At 40.8% G+C, this 19475-nt stretch overlaps 1 protein-coding gene across 8 annotated transcripts in view; it reads left to right on the top strand.

Moving 5' to 3' along the window:
• The window catches only part of LOC138739231 (NADPH oxidase 4), a 271753-nt gene that overhangs the window by 54837 nt on the left and 197441 nt on the right, over positions 1–19475 (top strand). Inside the window, exons 2-3 of one of the 8 annotated variants that reach the window (XM_069890865.1) lie at positions 1864–1972; positions 3319–3407. The exons of 6 other annotated variants lie outside the window; for them this stretch is intronic. The gene's annotated coding sequence lies outside the window, so the exon portion shown is untranslated. The remainder of the gene's footprint in view (positions 1–1863; positions 1973–3318; positions 3408–19475) is intronic. One more of the 8 variants, XM_069890867.1, reaches the window with a different exon arrangement.

Genomic DNA, 19475 nt, shown 5'->3' on the forward strand with positions numbered 1-19475 from the left:
AAAGACCTTACCTTCCCGTCACACTCTCCTGTACGCTGGCTCGACCAATGGCCGCCTCCGACGCCGACTCCTCCCCGCAGACCCTGGTAAGAAACTTTTAAAAAAGTTTTCTTACCTGCCCCGGACTCTTTTCTTTTCTGTCCTTCTCCTCTCCTCTCCTCTCCTCTCCTCTCCCTACTGCTAAGCTCTGTCCCCAGTAAGAGTCTTTAAAAAGACCTTACCTTCCCGTCACACTCTCCTGTACGCTGGCTCGACCAATGGCCGCCTCCGACGCCGACTCCTCCCCGCAGACCCTGGTAAGAAACTTTTTAAAAAGTTTTCTTACCTGCCCCGGACTCTTTTCTTTTCTGTCCTTCTCCTCTCCTCTCCTCTCCTCTCCTCTCCCTACTGCTAAGCTCTGTCCCCAGTAAGAGTCTTTAAAAAGACCTTACCTTCCCGTCACACTCTCCTGTACGCTGGCTCGACCAATGGCCGCCTCCGACGCCGACTATCAAAAGTACTATCAAAAATGCTAAAGATCATCTGTATTACCTGGAACAGTATACTGAAGGTCAGGTGAAGGAGTTGGTTAAAAGTTGCCAATATATGGATCCAGACCAAGGTTTTAAAAGGGCAAAAGAATTATTGTGTCATCATTATGGCGACGAACATAAAATGGCAAGGGCGCACATCGACAAGATTCGTTCTTTGACTTCAATAAAATTAGAGGATGCAAAGGCTTTACAAGCAAATGCACTCTTTTTGAGAGGATGTTGTAATGCAATGGGAAGTAGTGTACATTTGCAGAGCTGAACTTGCTTGCTAATTTGTCGATTATTGTAAATAAATTGCCTTATAAGCTGAAGGGTTCATGGAGAACTAAAGTTGCAGAGCTTAAAATGATTCCTGGAAGGGATGTCACTTTTGAGGATGTTGTACAATTTTTGGAATGGCATGTGCATGTTTACACCATACCAGGATTTGGAAATATTAAGGATACTGCAATAGTTCCTAAAGATGTAAAGAAGTCTAAATCATCGTCTCAACAGAAAGCAAAGGGAAGTACCTTTGTTACTGCTGTGTCAGATACAAGCACAAGAAAGAACAATGAATCAAAGGAAAAGGAAGATCAGACTGTACAGGAAAGCTGTTTGTATTGCAAAGATAAGCATGCTTTAGAAAGATGTTCATGATTGGAGAAAAAGTCGCATGACAAGAAATTAACCTTTTTAAAGAAGAATGGAATACGTTTTGGTTGCTTGTGTAAAGGACACCAACAAAACTTGTAATAAGTGACTCAGTTGAGATATATGCAGTTTAAAGCATCCCAAATTACTGCATATTCAATGAAGTAAAGTTAAAAAAGATGTCAAACAATCTGAATCCAAGACTAGCAGAGAGTCAAAGAGGATGTTTCAGCTTCTGTTCAGACTGTCTTACTGGGGCCAGTAACAAAGCTCTCTCAATAGTTCATGTGCAGGTTAAAGCTAAAAAAGGAAGCTTCATACTGAAGACCTACGCATTTCTTGATCCAAGAAGTACTGCCTCATTTTGTACTGTTGAATTAATGAATAAACTTAATCTTCATGGTAAAAGATCACTAATCTTGATGAAGACAATGAATGATGTAAAGAACATTGAAACTAATATAATTTCAGATTTATAAATTACCAAATTGAATAGCAATGAATTTTGCGATCTTCCAAGTGTATATACTCAGAAGATTATGCCCGTGAATAGGGAGACTATTCCATCTCAGGATGATATCAAACAGTGTAGCGTTATCACTTGCTCTTGACTCTTTTATCAATGTTCTTCGATGTTTTATCACCAGACATTGTCATAAAAAGGAATTGTGTTCTGATAATGGATTTAATTTTGCAGGAGTTCAAAGAGTTACGAAAAGCAATTCAAAATTGGAATCAACATCAGATTCATGATGCATTACTTCAGAAAGAAATTAGTTGGATATTTAACCCGCCCACAGGATCAGGTGGGTGGGAAAGAATGATTAGATCAATTAAGAAAATTCTTAATTCCATTTTGAATAATCAAATACTCAATTATGACAATCTTCACACAGTATTGTATGAAATCGAAGCTATTTTAAATAGTCATTAAATAACTAAAATTTCTGTCGATTCAAATGACATCAAACCACTTACAGTGAATCATCTCTTACTTCTTAAATCTAAACCTTTAATGCCTCTGGGTCAATTTCAGAGAGAAGATATTTATGTAAGACTGTCCTGGGTAAACTTGTACCTCTCACTTTGTTCGTTTTAGATTGGTCACAGTGTTTGAGCTACCGAAAGAAAATAGACACCCACACTGAGAGCAGTTCAGTTTATACAAATGTTTATTACAAATTCAAAAGCTGATTTCAAACTACAATATGCAAGCCCTTCCCAATTATACTTATCAACGCCTGGACTGGTCCCAACTGCCAAAGCAAGGCAATGACCGCACACTTGTAGTAGGTTGTCGGGTCGCCGGTAGCAGCTTCTCCACCTCCCCCGACCGGGATGTTAACTGGACTCTAGAAGTTCTTCTTCTTGCTGAGAGACGTTTCCACCCCTCAGAGAGTCTCCACTTCAGCAGTGGGACCATGGCTTATATTACCCAAAAGTTGTTTACTCATAGCTTATCTCTTTGAATAAATGATTTAATTATCTTCAAGGTCTCCTGACAGTCTGCGACCAACAAAAGACAACTGCATCTCTGGGCCTCATGGTGGAATTTAGATGTGTCTACTAATTCATATGCATCCTGGGCCTCATGGTGTAAATTAGATTATGTCTTCCTATATTCAACTGCATCCCTGAGCCCCATGGTGGAATTTAGATTATGTCTTCTGATGCAACTGCATCCCTTTTTGCATAAGTTGGTCTAAATCCTCCATTACAAAGACGCAGATGGAAACAAGTGCAGTTTGGAAAAGATGGATTAAATATCTTTCATTATTATAAGACAAAAATGGTCAAAAGCTAAACACAATTTTATCATGGATGATTCAGCACCAACAACTTGGTTGCTGGCAAAAATGGTGGATACAGTTCCAGACAAGAAAGGTTTCGTTCGGCAAGTGCGGATTAAAACCAAGACTGGTTACTTAAATTGATCTATTACGAAAATCTATCTTTTACAATAAGCAGAAAGTTTTGATTTCTAATTTTATACTTACCATATTTACTTTTGTATTTTTAATAGTAATTATTATGTATTAGTTATTAATGTCTATTATAATAATTAGGGCATGGAATGTAGAGGTTAAAACCTTGTGTTTATGATTTATGGTTGTTTTATGACTTTTCTTTTAATGATTAATTGTTTTTGTAGAGTTACTCTAGTTACTATGACGTCATATGTTGTAATATCCAAGCGGACCGGGAGTTCTCTTCTCATTCTTAGAATGATCATGGAGAGATGTAAGCACTCAAGAAATTTTTCTTCGAACTTATCATTATTATTTTCATTATTAATCATTTATCATTTTAATTCTTTTATATTTGTTTGAAGTTGAGTATCATTATCATTTACAATATGCTTGATTTTACTCATCGTTATGAAGTGCAAAGCTATGAAAATGTTTATTCGCTTTTATCAATGACAAATTAAAGCTATTTACAGCTTCAATTACAAAGTTTGATTTATTGGATGAATAAGTTACAATTCTGAATACTGAGGCTTACTTCTCTTGGAAAGTGACATGTTTTGTGATTGGGAAATATTAGAAGCTGGTAAGTGTCATCTACATTATGTCTCTGTTATCGGGAGGCTTCTTAAATAGCTTAGAGATGCAAGATTCGAATAACAAAAGAGACTTTACTTACTGATGCCTTCCACCATCTCAGGAAACTGTTAACACACACTCATACATATACATATGCCCCACAGTTAATGCACTACAGTTACTACAAAGAGAAGGGTGTATTCTTACGTGGTTACCATATAACCACTTACAGCACAGAACAGGCCAGTTCGGCCCTACTAGTCCATGCCGTAGCAAATCCCCACCCTCCTAGTCCCACTGACCAGCACCCGGTCCATACCCCTCTAGTCCCCTCTTATCCATGTAACGATCCAGTCTTTCCTTAAATGTAACCAATGATCCCGCCTCGACCACGTCTGCCGAAAGCTCATTCCACATCCCCACCACCCTCTGCATAAAGAAATTTCCCCTCATGTTCCCCTTATAATTTTCCCCCTTCAATCTTAAACCATGTCCTCTAGTTTGAATCTCCCCCTTTCTTAATTGAAAAAACCTATTCACATTTACTCTGTCTGTCCCTTTTAAAATCTTAAACACCTCTATCAAGTCCCCTCTCAATCTTCTACTCTCCAGAGAAAAAAGCCCCAGTCTGCACAACCTTTCCCTGTAACTCAGACCCTGAAATCCTGTCAACATTCTCGTGAACCTTCTCTGCACTCTCACATTATCCTGACTATATAACAACAGACATTCTGGACAAGGCGCTGCAGCTCAAAGGCTACACCCTCCATCGCATCTGGAAAAACCAGAGGAGGCTGCGTTTGTGTTATCAATTAATAATGGTGCACAGTTGTAATAGTGCTGCCCCCAACCTGGAACATCTGGCGATCAAATGTTTCCCATTCTACCTGCCGAGGGAGTTCATCACTAGCATCCTGGTCACAGTGTACATTCTGCCCCAGGCTAATGTCAGCCTGGAACTGGAGGGACTGAGCACTGTGATAAACAGCCATGAGACAGCACATCCTGATGCCTTCCCTATCATTGTGGTAGTCTCTGACAAACTACCACCAACACGTGACATGCAAGACCAGGAGAACCAACACACTTGACCACTGCCTCACCACCATAAAAAACACATACCAAGCCATACCATAACCGCACTTTGGTAAGTCTGATCACCTGGCTGTACTTCTACTCCCAACGTACAAACAGAGATGGAAGACCACAGCATGGAAAAGGTATGGTCAAGGAAGGCGGTGGAGTGTCTGCAGGACTGCTTTGAACTGGTGGTCTGGAACACTCTCAAGAACTCATCCAGAGACTTGAATGAATATGCAACAGGTATCACTGACTTCATCAAGACCTACTTTAATGAGTGTATGCCCACTCGCAAATACTGTGTGTTCCCCAACCAGAAGCCTTGGATGAACCAGAGAATCCGCAACTTGCTGAGGGCAAGAGCAAGGGCATTTAAGACCAAGGATCAAGATCTTTACAAGAAGTCCAGGTACGACCTGCAGAAGTCCATCTCCAAGGCAAAGTGGCAATCCGGAGGAAGTTAGAGACTGAGACTGATACAAGCCAGCTATATCAGGGAGTGCAGGTCATTACATCCTACAAAGCGATGCATCACTACCCAATAATCTGAACACCTCTATGTCTGCTTTGAGAAGAACAAAACAATGCCTTCTAGAATCCTTGAAAAGGCTAAGAACCTTGTGATATCTGTCTCTGAAGGTGATGCCAGAACATCATTCAAGTGGGTGAATCCTCGAAAGGCACCAGGCCCTGATGGCGTACCTGGCAGGGTACTGAAAATCTGCACCAAACAAGTAGCCGGAATGTTTACGGACATTTTCAATCTCTCATTGTGGCAGTCAAATGTTCTTACCAGCTTCTGATGCCTAAGTATCCAAGAAGAGTAATGTGGGCTGCCTCAACAACTACTGCCCAATAGCACTAACTTCTACTGTGATTCAATGCTTCAAGAGGCTGATCAAGACCAGAATTAACACATACCTAAGTAATGATCTGGACCCACTGCAATTCTCCCATCATCACAATCGCTCCACAGCAGATGCAATATCCCTGGCTGTTTTCTCAGCTCCGGATCACCTGGAAAAAAGCAATTCAATATGGCTGCTCTTCATAGACTACAGCTCGGCCTTTAATACCATTATTCCCTCAGTGTTGGTCAAAAAGCTACAAAGCCTCTGTACCCCACTGTGCAACTGGTTCCTTGACTTTCTCATTGGAAGACCACAGTCAGTACAAATTGGAAACAACATCTTCTCCTCACTTATCATCAACGCAGGTGCACCCCAAGGATGCATGCGTAGCCCATTGCTCTATTTATTATAGACCCATGACTGTGTGGCCAGGCACAATTCCAATGTCATCTACAAGTTTGCCGATGACACCACAGTTGTTGGCAGAATCACAAACAGCAATGATGAAGCAAACAGGAGTGAGATAGACCAGCTCATTGAATGGTGTAACAACAACCTTGTGCTCAATGCCAGCAAATCCAAGGAGATGATTTTGGACTTCAGTAAGAATTCAGGACTCAGTAGTTGAGAGGGTCAAGAACTTCAAATTCCTGGGTGTCAAATTTCCAAGGATCTGTCCTGGAGCCTCCACATTGATGCAATCACAAAGAAAGCTTGCCAGTGGCTATACTTTGTGAGATGTCTGAGGAGATTTGGTATGTCATCGAAGACTCTCGTAAACTTCTATAGGTGTACCGTAGAGAGAATTCTGGCTGGTTGCATTACTGCCTGGTCTGGAGAAGAATAAACTCCAGAGAGTTGTTCACTCGGCCTGCAACATCACAGGCATCAGTCTTCACTCCATCAAGGACATTTACAGGAGGTGGTGTCTTAAGAAAGCAGCCTCTGTCCTCAAAGACCCACACCACCCAGGCCATGCCCTCTTCACTCTGCTACCATCAGGGAAAAGATACAGGAACATTTCGACGAGCGCTCAGCGGCACAAGAACAGCTTCTTCCCCACTGCCATCCGATTTCTGAATAATCAATGATCCAAAGAACCTTACTTTTCATGTACTAGTATTGTTATATTATTTTATTTTTTTATTGTAATGTCATAAGATGGTTATAATATGTATGTTTGCTTTATGATGCTGCCGTGAAACACCGAATTTCATGCCTTGTTCATGACAATAAATCCTGATTCCGATTCTGATGCCACGTAGCCTGCGGAGTTCTTCCATTGGTTTTGTGTTTTTACTTCAATCATAAAAACTATGGACTTTTATGTTTCATTCCACACTAATTGGAGTCTGCTGATGAGGAGGTCAAGTATCCAGATTTAAAAAGGCTCCTTGAGTTTGATTATTAGTTTTGCTGGGATGATCATGTTAAACACCAAGTTGCAATCCAGTTGTGTTCCTGTGATCCAAGTGATCTAATGTGGAGCCGAGGGACAGCAAGAATGCACTCACTGTTGATCTGGTGTGACAATATGTATATTGAAGTGGGTCCATGTCCTTATTTAGACGGGAGTTGATTTGCTCCATAACCAATCTTTTTTTTAGAGTTGACATTATAAGTGCCACAACCAAACCATTGTTTCAAGTCACCTTGCTCTTCTCGCCTATGATGTATGCCCTTTTCAAGCAGGTGGGGAACTCAGACTGCAGCATTGAAAAGTTGAAAATGTCTGGAAATATTCCAGCCAATTTAAGCTTTTATCAGGAAAATAAAGAAACATAAGAAAGGCATTGGCATCTGGGGTCAAGAGAATCTCTTATAGAAATATAGTGTGTATGGAGAGAAATTAGGAGGGAGAAAAGGGGGTTATGAAAGATCCTTGGCAAGTAAGACGAAGGAGAAAATAACAAATCGCAGGAAGAACTCAACGAGTCAGGCAGCAATTCTGGATGCACCAGGTCAAGACCTTATATCAGGGATGACAAAGTAGAGAGAAGAAAACCAGTATAAAGAGGTGAGAGCAGAGAGTGAAACAAAAGGTGGAACCAGGTGAGCTGGGATGATGAGCAGAGAAAACCAGGGGAGGAAGAGAGAATGGAGATTGAGGCAGAGGGTGAAGGTGGTCAAAAGGCAGGCAACTATACATCAGTTAGTTTATTATGCTTAAATGGGAAAATGCTTGAATCTATCATTAAGCAATGAATAGCAGGTCAGCTAGATTGAAATTCTTCCTTCAGGTAGACACAACATGGATTCAGAAAGAGCAGGTTATGTTTAACTAACTTACTGGAGTTCTTTGAGGATGTAATAAGTGCAGTGGATAGAGGGGAGGAGGTGAATGTAGTATACTTAGATTTCATAAGTGCTAAGGTGCCACACAAAATAACATCTGTGTAAGATAGTGATTCATTGAGTTAGGGGAAATGTATTGACATTGATAGAGGATTGGTTAACCAGAGAGTTGGAATAAATGGATGTTCCTCTGGTAGGTAATCACTTGTTAGTGAAGTGCCACAGGGATCAATGCTGAATCTGCAACCCTTCACATTGAACATAAATAATTAGGAGGAGAACACCAAATGTAATGCATCTAAGTTTGCTGATGACAGTAAAATGAGTGCAAAAGCAGATTATGTTGACGAGACAGAGTTTACAGAACATTATAGGTTGGTTAAGTGAGTGGTCAAGGTTCTGGCAGATGGAATATAACATCAGTCAATGTGAGATTGCCCACTTTGAAAAGAAAACTATTATTGCTGAATGTGGAGTAAATGTAACCCAGTGTTCTATTATTTAAATGAAGAAAAATTGCAGCTTACTGTTATACAAAGAGATGTGGGAGTAGTGCATGAATCATAAAAAGTTAGTTTGCGGGTGCAGATGTCATTACACCCCTAATTCTGCACCAGTGAAAATTTACAATAATTACCTTTGTGATGTAGGAAGAAGCTGAAGCCCCCACATGGTCACAAGGAGAAGATGCCAGACAGTGCCAGACATCAGATTTAAACTGATATTTACTTAATTAATATTATTTATTATCTTGTTAAATTTAATTTAGTGTATAATGTTATGGTTGTTTTCTTCATGAAGTACCTGTTCAGCTGCAGCAAGTAAGAATGTTGGTGCATTGTACAATATATATAGAACAATAAACTCGTCATCATCATATTGATGTAGTTGCATGTCAGAGCACAGATTTTTAATGAGTCCTCTACCAAGAAGATTTTTGTGCCTGCTGTGTATTTGTTTCCTAACATTTTTCATTCCAACCTTCCCACCCACCATTACCAGTTTTTACATATCAAATTTCTTTGTGTCCAGTCATGACCTTTTGTCTTTATTCTAAACGAACGAAGCACATTGCTTTAGCTAACTGGGTTTCTGTTTTGACAAGATCCTCTCAATGGAATGTCTTTAAAAGAGAATGAAGCCAACAGCTGCAAAGCCAGAATAAGGTTGCATTCCTGTGCTTTTGTGTTTTGGGATATGAGAGGAAAGTCAATTTGATAGAATAGTTTTCATATTCTATTTTTAGGGAACTTGGATGAAAAACTGGATAACTAAATAACTCGCAAGAGTATTCAAAACATCAGGAAATTCATTAAAAAATAATTAGTAGCTGTTATCTTCCTAGATAACAAATTGGTTAAAAAAAGTGAATAAAGGGGAAAATAAGATTATGATAAAATATGCTCTGAAACTATTCAATTGCTAAATTACAGCAACTTTCTTGTGTTGAATATTTACAAAGTTTCACTTTCTGCAAATTCCTTATCATTTCATAATTGACTGAAATGGTTAAGGAAATGTAGGTTTCAAAATTGTAATAGGCAACAGATAGAAAGTCTGTCTGAAGAGCCAAGCTTGAACTAATATTTGCCAACCATTTTAAATCCCATTACAGTTCCCAAACAATCAGTCCTTAGCCTCATTTAAGATTCATTTATTGTCATGTCATAGTACAGAACATGTAATATTATATGAAATTGACTTCTGCTTGCAGTAAGACAACCATTAGTGTTGCCTGGCACCCATTACAGTAAAAGAGAAGGAAGGAGAAGCAAAGAAGAGTTGCTTCGAAGTCACTTAGTGCCTGTGGTGTAATGATAGAGTGCTAGTGATCCTCCTGATCACTAGAGGGAGTCACTAGTTGGTTGCAGCTCAGGGTCGGATTCAAGATGGATTCCACCACACAATCGTGAATGAGTTATAAAACTAATAAAGTATAGTTGTTTTGCTGGAACCCAGGTTTATTTATTACAATAAAAGAAACATCACATGATACCAGGAGTGTTCAGTGTGCACAGGAGTGGAAGAAACACCTGGAGTGTGCAGAGTGTGTATCAGTTGTTATCAGCAGAGGTATGGAGCATGTAAAGACTCCTGATGCTGTAAATTGGACTGGAAATGTTAACCATGAGTGGAGGCTGTTCAAAGATTCCTGCTGTACCTTCAAGTGAGTGGAGTCCATAGCAAACCTGATGCATGGAAGATTATACTGTTACTTAATGTGGTGGTACCTCAAGCACTAGAGGTTTTCAATGCATTTCTTTTTGCCAAGGCAGAAGACCAGGGCAAGTTTAACAAGGTTATTGAGATGTTTGATGAACACTGTTCACCAAAGAAAAATGAAACATTTGAGCGGTATGTGTTTCGCTTGTGCACACAGCTACAGGGAGAGAGATGATACTTTTTAATGGACATGAAATTAAAAGCAAGAACATGCAATTTTGGATCGCTGCAAGTGTAATTAAAATAATTAAAATTAATTAAAACACAAAATGGAAGCCTGATGACTGAGAGATTAAGGGAAGGCACCATGAATATGATACACACTGATACAACCTTCATAAGGCACCGACACATGGCTTTGGAATGCAGGGAGTGCAGATAAGGAATGCGTCTTTTTGCTGAATGTGGAGTAAATGTAACCCAGTGTTCTTACCTTATATGTAGGATAATTATGTAATCTTTTAGTTTGACTTGTTTAATCAAGTGTATAAAGGTTGATGCATCCATTGTCAGACATAAATCCCCAGAGACTGCTTTCGAGGCTGAAAGCAGTAAGGGTTCTCTCAGGTTAACTTGGTGTCCAATAAAGAGTAAACTGAATCAGTTCTGTGTGCTGTGTTATTTGCATCGGGAAGCGACAGTTTCAATACAACACAAAATTCAATGATCAGTGATCAAATTGTATTTTGGATTATTGATAGGAAAGTGAGAGAGAAGTTGCTGCGAGAAACAGCTTACCTTAGCTGGAGCTGTGAAGATATGCCATGCCAGTGAATTAGCTCTGCAGCATGCGAAAAAGTTCAGTGAGAATGCAAAAGCCAGTAATAAAATGAAGGCATAGCAATAGCCACAGTGTGTGTCCACACACATAAATAATTAATGAGATATGTGAAGTGACAAAAAGATGGAGAGACAGTCAAGAGCAAACAATGTGGCAGTCAACATGTGCCAAAACAATGCCCAGCTTATGGAAAAGTCTGTAGTCAGTGCAAAGGGCAGAATCATTATACAAAGCAATGTTTTTCTAAAGGAAAACAAAACAGAAGTGAAAGTGGCACATTTTACACATTATAGAAGAAAATCCCTTCAGTGATGCATTTTTTGTGGACATGGTAGTGCAGAAAGACTATAAAGCAACAGACACTAAACAGCCAAATGTGAACAGAGTCAAGCAGGATAAATGGGCTGTGTCATTGCATACAAATGGAGCAAATATTCCTTTCAAGCTGGACACAGGGGCAAAGGTCAATTTGATCTGTGAGCATGATATCAGGGCAGTGAAGATAAAGCCATACATGCATGCAAATCCTGTGCAGCTGAAACTCTACAATGGACAGAGCATCAACAAGAAAGGTGCACATAAGCTTAAGGAGAAAGATAAAGAGCACCACCTCAGGTTCACAGTAGACCCAGATGGACATGAATTACTGCTTGGTGACTAAAAATGTGAAAACCTAAGCCTAGTGAAAATGGTATAAACAGCATGGAAACATATTGTGTTAGTTGATGTCTCCGCTCCATCCTCAACATTCATTGGAATGACTTCATCACCAACATCGAAGTACTCGATGCAGAGTCCACAAGCATCGAATCCATGCTGCTGAAGACCCAACTGCGCTGGGTGGGTCACGTCTCCAGAATGGAGGACCATCGCCTTCCTAAGATCGTGTTATATGGCGAGATCTCCACTGGCCATTGAGACAGAGGTGCACCAAAGAAGAGGTACAAGGACTGCTTAAAAAAATCTCTTGGTGCCTGCCACATTGACCACCGCCAGTGGGCTGATATTGCCTCCAACCGTGCATCTTGGCACCTCACAGTTTGGCGGGCAGCAACCTCCTTTGAAGAACACCGTAGAGCCCACCTCACTGACAAAAGACAAAGGAGGAAAAACCCAACCCCAACCAACCAATTTTCCCTTGCAACCGCTGCAACCGTGCCTGCCTGTCCCACATCGGACTTGTGAGTCACCAACGAGCCTGCAGCAGACGTGGACACACCCCTCCCTAAATCTTCATCCGCGAAGCCAAGCCAAAGAAAGAAATCTAGACAATATGTCTGCTGCTTGTGTGATCAAATATATGAAATCGATATTTTCAAGGCATGGAATTCCTCAAATTGACAATGGACCATGCTACAGTTGTAGAGAATTCCAGAACTTTGAAGAAGAGAATGATTGTTGTCATGTGACTTCAAGTCCTCTGCAGCCACAGTCAAATGGTAAAGTAGAAAAAAGAGTTCACCTTGTTAAACAGTTGCTCAAGAAAGCACAAGACAGTGCTTCGAATCCATATCTAGATCTATTGAGTTACAGTGCTTCGCCACTTGAACATGGCATGTCACCCACTGAGCTTCTGATGGGGCATAGACTATACACAGCAATTCCCTACTCTGCAGACCCAAACAAAATCAGAGATGTTGAAGATATTGAATGAAAACAAAAGCTTTTGGAATAGAGACAAAAAGCAAACTATGACAAGTCAGCAAGAAGTTTAGGGCCACTGGCACAACATGACACAGTGAGACTCAGAGATTCCAACACATGGGACAAAGAGGCCACTGTTCTGGAGGAAGTAAATCCAAGATCCTACACTGTCAGAACAGAGGATGGTCAAATACTGAGGAGGAATCAAAAGAGCCTGCTGAAAATGCAATGCACACTGCAGGAACAGGCAAATGCTGAAGATCCAGCCTGCACAGTAATAAAGGAAACACCACCAGTGCTAGACAGTAGTGGACCAGCAGAGCTGACACAAGCACCTGTGTTAAGAAGATCAACATTCGTTATCAAAGCACCTGACACACTGAATCTGTAAAAGAAAAAAGAACTGCACGCTTAAAAAGCTTGTGCTGCTGACATTGTGTTTGTGTTGAACTTTAAATTGAAATGAATACTGCATTAGTGTGTCATGTTGTTAGATTAAACATCTCAAAGAAAGGGGATCTAATGATAGAGTGCTAGACATCCTCCTGACCACTAGAGGGAATCAGAGACGAGTTGGTTGCTGCTCAGGTTTGGATTCAAGGTGGATTCCTCCACACAGTTGTGAATGAGTTCTATAGCTAATATATTTGTTTTAAGAACCCAGGTTTCTTTATTACAATAAAAGAAACATTACACTTGGATTCACCTCCTGTCAGGGGTGTATCTATGGAAAATAGTGCCTATGGTAGAGGTGGCCAACCTTTAAAATTCCATTCATCAAAATAAATGATGACAAGGAGATCTTGCGAGCCCTGGCCTTGGTGGCCATCATGTTGTATTTAGCTTTGGCCTTTTAATTAGTTGAGGGTGAACAGGAGGATGGAGGAGAGAAGAAAAAGGTGCATGTCCTTTGTATTTTGGCAGCAGAGGGTCAGGATGGCACTGGCCGGGGTTACCGGCTTGGGGGGGGGGGTTACCGGCTTGGGGGGGGGTTGTACCAGAGGAGTGGAAATCGGACTCAGTCTAGGCGAATCAGGCCTCCATCGATGTGCCAATTCTAGTCATATGGGGAGGTGCAGGGACCACCAGGGGCCCAGAGCAGTGAAGGAGACCACTAGGGGCAGAAACTGCTCAGTGGTGCCCCCCCTTCAAGTGTTGTCCAGGGCACCTGCCATACCTGCCATATCCTAGATATGCCCTTGCCTCCAGTGCTCCCGCATCCTTTGCAGCTGAACAGTCGCCTGTGACAAACTGAGCTCTAGATTCAAACCTCCCATATGATCAGTCAGCCTTCAGTGCCTGAAGCCCCTCAAAAGCCCTTCTTGCCTTCATCACCTTCTCAAATCTGATGCCTAGTTCCCATAACCCAGGCTCCAGGAGGTGGCAGCCTGAATGGGTCTCCTGACTGTAAGTCACCCGCAGTCTGAGTGGGTACCTCAGATGGTAAGCCTCTTGCTGGTTTGATGCTGTGGTCATCATCCTGTAGGGCTTTCTCCTTTATTTTTTCTTCTCGATGGCCTTGTTCTTCTTATTTCTGGTGCCCTCCACTGGTCCACTGTCCCCCAGTCTGCAATCCATTGTGGCCAATGCCCAGCACAGGCACAGCCAACATGGGAACAGACCACTGCGATTGCAGGATTTTACTAATAAATAAATAAATAATTCTTTTGAATAATTGTCCTCTAAATGTAATCTTTCTAAAAGAGATATTTTTTTAGATATTTACAAGTTAGGCATTTTATTTAGTTCAAACTTTCTAATTTTCCTCAAATTTCAAAATCTAATATTCTTGATTTTTTAAAACTTAACAGTTCATTCACGTTGGATTAATATCATCTATTTATAATGACTTATTGGATTTAAGTTCAGCCTCAGTGGCTGAGATTAAGAATGATTGGGAATGTAATTTGAATATTACATTTAAGATGAAGATTGGTAATCTATTCTTAGCTTATGCAAGGTACTGGTACATAGAATACATATGATCAAACTTAAATTATCTCATTTTTATGCAGATATTGATCCTTTATGTGAGAAGTGTAAAATTATTGAAGCTTCTCTGATTCATATATTTTGGGAATGCCCAAATTTAAGATTTTGGGAAAACATTTTCCAAATTTTATCAACGATTTTTAAGATCAAAATAGAGCCTGATCCATTAATTGCTTCTTTTGGTTTTTCTCATGAACTGGATATACCTTTGCCCACATCCCAGGAGAAAGTTTTAGCTTTTATCATGTTGATAGCCAGATATATAATTTTATTGAAAGGAAGGATGACTCTTCCATACACAATGGTTACATGATGTAATGTCCTATTTAAGCTTGGTGTAAATCAGATACAACATTAAAGATAGAATGTTTCAATTTGAAAAGATGTGGGGCCCTTTCATGATTGGAAAATTTAAGATATTTGGATGCTCCAGTGATTCTCTGCCTAGTGTCTGAAGGTCGCTAATTGATCTATATCTTTAGAACCTTTTCTGCAGTAACTTTGATTAGAGGGAGGGGATAGATTAGATTTAGCTTTAGTTTTTTTTTGTTACTTTTTTTCTTTGTATTCCTTTTTTTAGATTAACTTGTTAAATATGGGTTTAACTGGTTATAATAGATCATATCATTGAATTATACAGAATTTACCCTTTCTTTAGACCAAGGGATTGTTTAATGACATTTATTTGGTTTTTATCCAGAATTATTGTTATCTTATTTGGCTTGGCTTCACGGACGAAGATTTATGGAGGGGTAGGTCCACGTCTGCTGCAGGTTCGTTGGTGACTGACAAGTCCGATGCGGGACAGGCAGGCATGGTTGCAGCGGTTGCAAGGGAAAATTGGTTGGTTGGGGTGGGTTGGGTGTTGGGTTTTTCCTCCTTTGTCTTTTGTCAGTGAGATGGGCTCTGCGGTCTTCAAAGGAGATTGCTGCCCGCTGAACTGTGAGGTGCCAAGATGCACGGTTGGAGGCGATATCAGCCCACTGGCGGTGGTCAATGTGGCAGGCACCAAGAGATTTCTTTAAGCAGTCTTTGGTGCACCTCTGTCTCGGTGGCCAGTGGAGAGCTTGCCATATAACACGATCTTGGGAAGGCGATGGTCCTCCATTCTGGAGACGTGACACACCCAGCGCAGTTGGATCTTCAGCAGCATGGATTCAATGCTTGCTGACTCTGCCAGCTCGAGTACTTCGATGTCAGTGATGAAGTCATTCCAATGAATGTTGAGGATGGAGTGGAGACAGCGCTGATGGAAGCGTTATAGGAGCCGTAGGTGATGCTGGTAGAGGACCCTTGATTCGGAGCCGAACAGGAGCGTGGGTATGACAACGGCTTTGTACACGTTGATCTTTGTGTGTTTCTTCAGGTGGTTGTTTTTCCAGACTCTTTTGTGTAGTCTTCCAAAGGCGCTATTTGCCTTGGCGAGTCTGTTGCCTATCTCATTGTCGATCCTTGCATCAGATGAAATGGTGCAGCCGAGGTAAGTAAACTGGTTGACTGTTTTGAGTTCTGTGTGACCATTGGAGATATGGGGGTGCTGGTAGTCATGGTGGGGAGCTGGCTGATGGAGGACCTCAGTTTTCTTCAGTCTGACTTCCAGGCCAAACATTTTGGCAGTTTCCGCAAAACAGGACATCATGGAGAGCTGGCTCTGAATGGGCAACTAAAGCGGCATCGTCTGCAAAGAGTAGTTCATGGACAAGTTGCTCTTGTGTCTTGGTGTGAGCTTACAGCCGCCTCAGATTGAAGAGACTGCCATCCGTGCGGTACTGGATGTAAACAGCTTCTTCATTGTTGAGGTCTTTATTGGCTTGTTTCAGCATCATTCTGAAGAAGATAGTAAAGAGGGACGCAGCCTTGCTTCACGCCGTTGTCAATGGGGAAGGGTTTGGAGAGCTCATTGCTATATCTGACCCGACCTTGTTGGTTTTCGTGCAGTTGGATAACCATGTTGAGGAACTTGGGGGGCCTTCCAAGGCACTCTAGTATTTGCCAAAGCCCTTTCCTGCTCACAGTGTCAAAGGCTTTGGTGAGGTCAACAAAGGTGATGTAAAGTCCTTTGTTTTGTTCTCTGCACTTTTCTTGGAGCTGTCTGAGGGCAAAGACCATGTCAGTAGTTCCTCTGCGCGAAAGCCACACTGTGATTCTGGGAGGACATTTTCGGCGACACTAGGTCTATTAAGGAGAATCCTTGCAAAGATTTTGCCTGCAATGGAGAGCAGCGTGATTCCCCTGTAGTTTGAGCAGTCTGATTTCTTGCCTTTGTTTTTGTCCAAGGTGATGATGATGGCATCACAAAGGTCCTGAGGCAGCTTTCCTTGGTCCCAGTAGAGCATGAAAAACTCATGCAGTTTGGTATGCAGAGCTTTGCCGCCAGCCTTCCAGACCTCTGGGGGGATTCCATCCATACCTGCTGCTTTGCCACTTTTCAGTTGTTCAATTGCCTTACATGTCTCTTCCTGGGTAAGGACCTCATCCAGCTCTAGACTCAAGGGTTGTTGAGAGAGCTGGAGCAGGGCAGATTCTTGGACTGAGCGGATGGCACTGAAAAGGGATTGGAAGTGTTCTGACCATCGATTGAGGATGGAGATCTTGTCACTGAGGAGGACTTCGCCATCTGAGCTGCGCAGAGGGCTTTGGACTTGTGGTGAGGGGCCGTACACCGCCTTTAGTGTCTCATAAAATATTGTTAAATCAACAAATATTGATAGGCTTTTTTGATTTACATTTATATTAATTTGCGATATGTATATGATGTTTTTTTTGTTTTATTTTAGGACTTTGTATGTAGGATTTATATGTTAAACTCAATAAAAAATATTTTAAAAAGAAAAGAATAAATAAAATTGGCTCCTCTAACTGGCCATTTAAATCCTGTTTGGAGCTGCCTGAATTAAGGCCGGGCAGTTGAATGCTTCAGAGTAGTGCTGTTTCCCTGCTCCCTGCTCTCCTGGCGTTATTGGCCAAATGGAAACCTAAGGACCAACACATTATATTCCTCCTGGATAGGCTTAACTCCAATGGCATGACATAATTATTTTCTAACTTTAGATATCCCCCTCCTTTAACTTATTTTATTGTTTCCATCTCTTCATTGAAGCTTATTTTTCTCTAACCTTTCCCCCTTCCTAGTGAACTCTTCCTCCACCTATCTCTTCACATCTTCCCACTTCTGTCCAATATCCTATAATCTATTAGCCCCTGCCCAGCTTCTCCCCCTCTTTTTTCATTGTGATACTTTAACAACTCGACTGTCTCGAAAAAAGGTCTTGATCCCCTATTATGTGTTCCCAGTTCATTTTTATTTGAGTGGGACTGTCACTTAAGAGGACAAATCAAGATGCAAACCTGGAAGCTTTGGAAATTGTCTGTAGGCTCAAAGGCTGAGGACAGCATGTACTCAAATTCGATACTTCTGAAGAGAAAGGGAGCATGCCAGGAACACAGGTCCAGAGACTATGTGACCAACATATTAAAGAAATAGTACTCTGTTTGATCAGGAGCCATTTTAAGGAAGCTGCATAGAAGCAGCAGCTCTCTGAGGAATACTGTGCTGAAGTGGCTTCACGTGCCCAAAGGAAAGGTCACTTTTGAAGGGAAATTGTTTTAAACCCCATCATGAAAGGGTTTTGGAAGCTTTGTGAAAGCCACATGCTTTGATTCCCCTAGAAAAGTAAAAGGAGTTTTGTCTACCACTCGTCTGAAAGGACATTTCTCAGGAAGCAACTCAACAAGGTTTTCATGAGTTTACAACAATCTCTCACTCCGGTGTCTCCCACCTCATTCATAAATACTTATTTGCATCAATTTAAGAGTCTGAGTGTCAACACTGGATTTCTGAGACTGAACATTGAACTGACATTCCAGAATTGAGCCTAAGCTGTCATGGCTTGGGGTATTTCCACATACACACACACACACACACACACACACACACATACACGTGTATATTTGGGGATTAAATTAGATAAGGTGTTATATTATTGGTAATTAATAATAAAAATCTAATTTAAATAGAACGCTGTTTTGATTAATTTCTATTGCTGCTGCCTGGGTACGTAACCAGAAATGATTAACCATTTCTGCTCATGGATGCAATGAGACCCATGAGTCTTTCCAGCTTCTCATTGTTTGTTCAAGATTTTAGAATCTGCAGTTTTTGTGATACTTTAGAAAGAAAGCAAAACTCATAATGGGAGACTTTTGTTTCTTTTGCTACCAAACCTTACTTTTCATACGTTAATTTGTTTCATATTGCATTTACTTATGCTTACTGACCATCACTTATTTCTGGTCATAAAATACCTTAACATTAAAATCTCTGAACTTCTTTTCAAGCCTCTCTATGATCTCGTCTTTTTCCTAGCCTTTATGAACTCTGACTTCTAGTCCCAGTCCCTTGGATATCTGCAGTTATAATGACAGCATCATTGGAAGCCATATGTTTCCAGCTGTCTTGGCCATAAGTTCTGGAATTCATTCCACAAGCCACTCTTGGCTCACTACCATTTTTTAACTTGTTGCTTAAAACATGTTCATTTAACCATGCATTAATTCATTCATCCTGATATGTTCTTCCGTGCCTCAGGGTCAAAATAATTGTTTTCACTGATACACGTCTGTTGAGTGCCTTGGAATGTTTTCAGGCAGCCTGTAAACAAAAGCTTTTGTTAGCTAATGGCTCGTTTTTGAGATCTCTCATTTTGGTCTCCAAGACAAGAATTTTTTTTATCCTTTATTATTGTAATATTAATTTTTGAAATACCCTTTTATGCCTTAATTTTTAAAATTACTCATAAGATGAGTATTCTCAAACAGCTTCTATGAATGGCTTTCTTGTGCTATAGAGCAGTCACTATTTTAGGGATTATTAAAGCAATATGGAATTATGTGTATT

The sequence above is a fragment of the Narcine bancroftii genome, chromosome 7, assembly GCF_036971445.1.
Source record: "Narcine bancroftii isolate sNarBan1 chromosome 7, sNarBan1.hap1, whole genome shotgun sequence".
NCBI lineage: Eukaryota > Metazoa > Chordata > Chondrichthyes > Torpediniformes > Narcinidae > Narcine > Narcine bancroftii.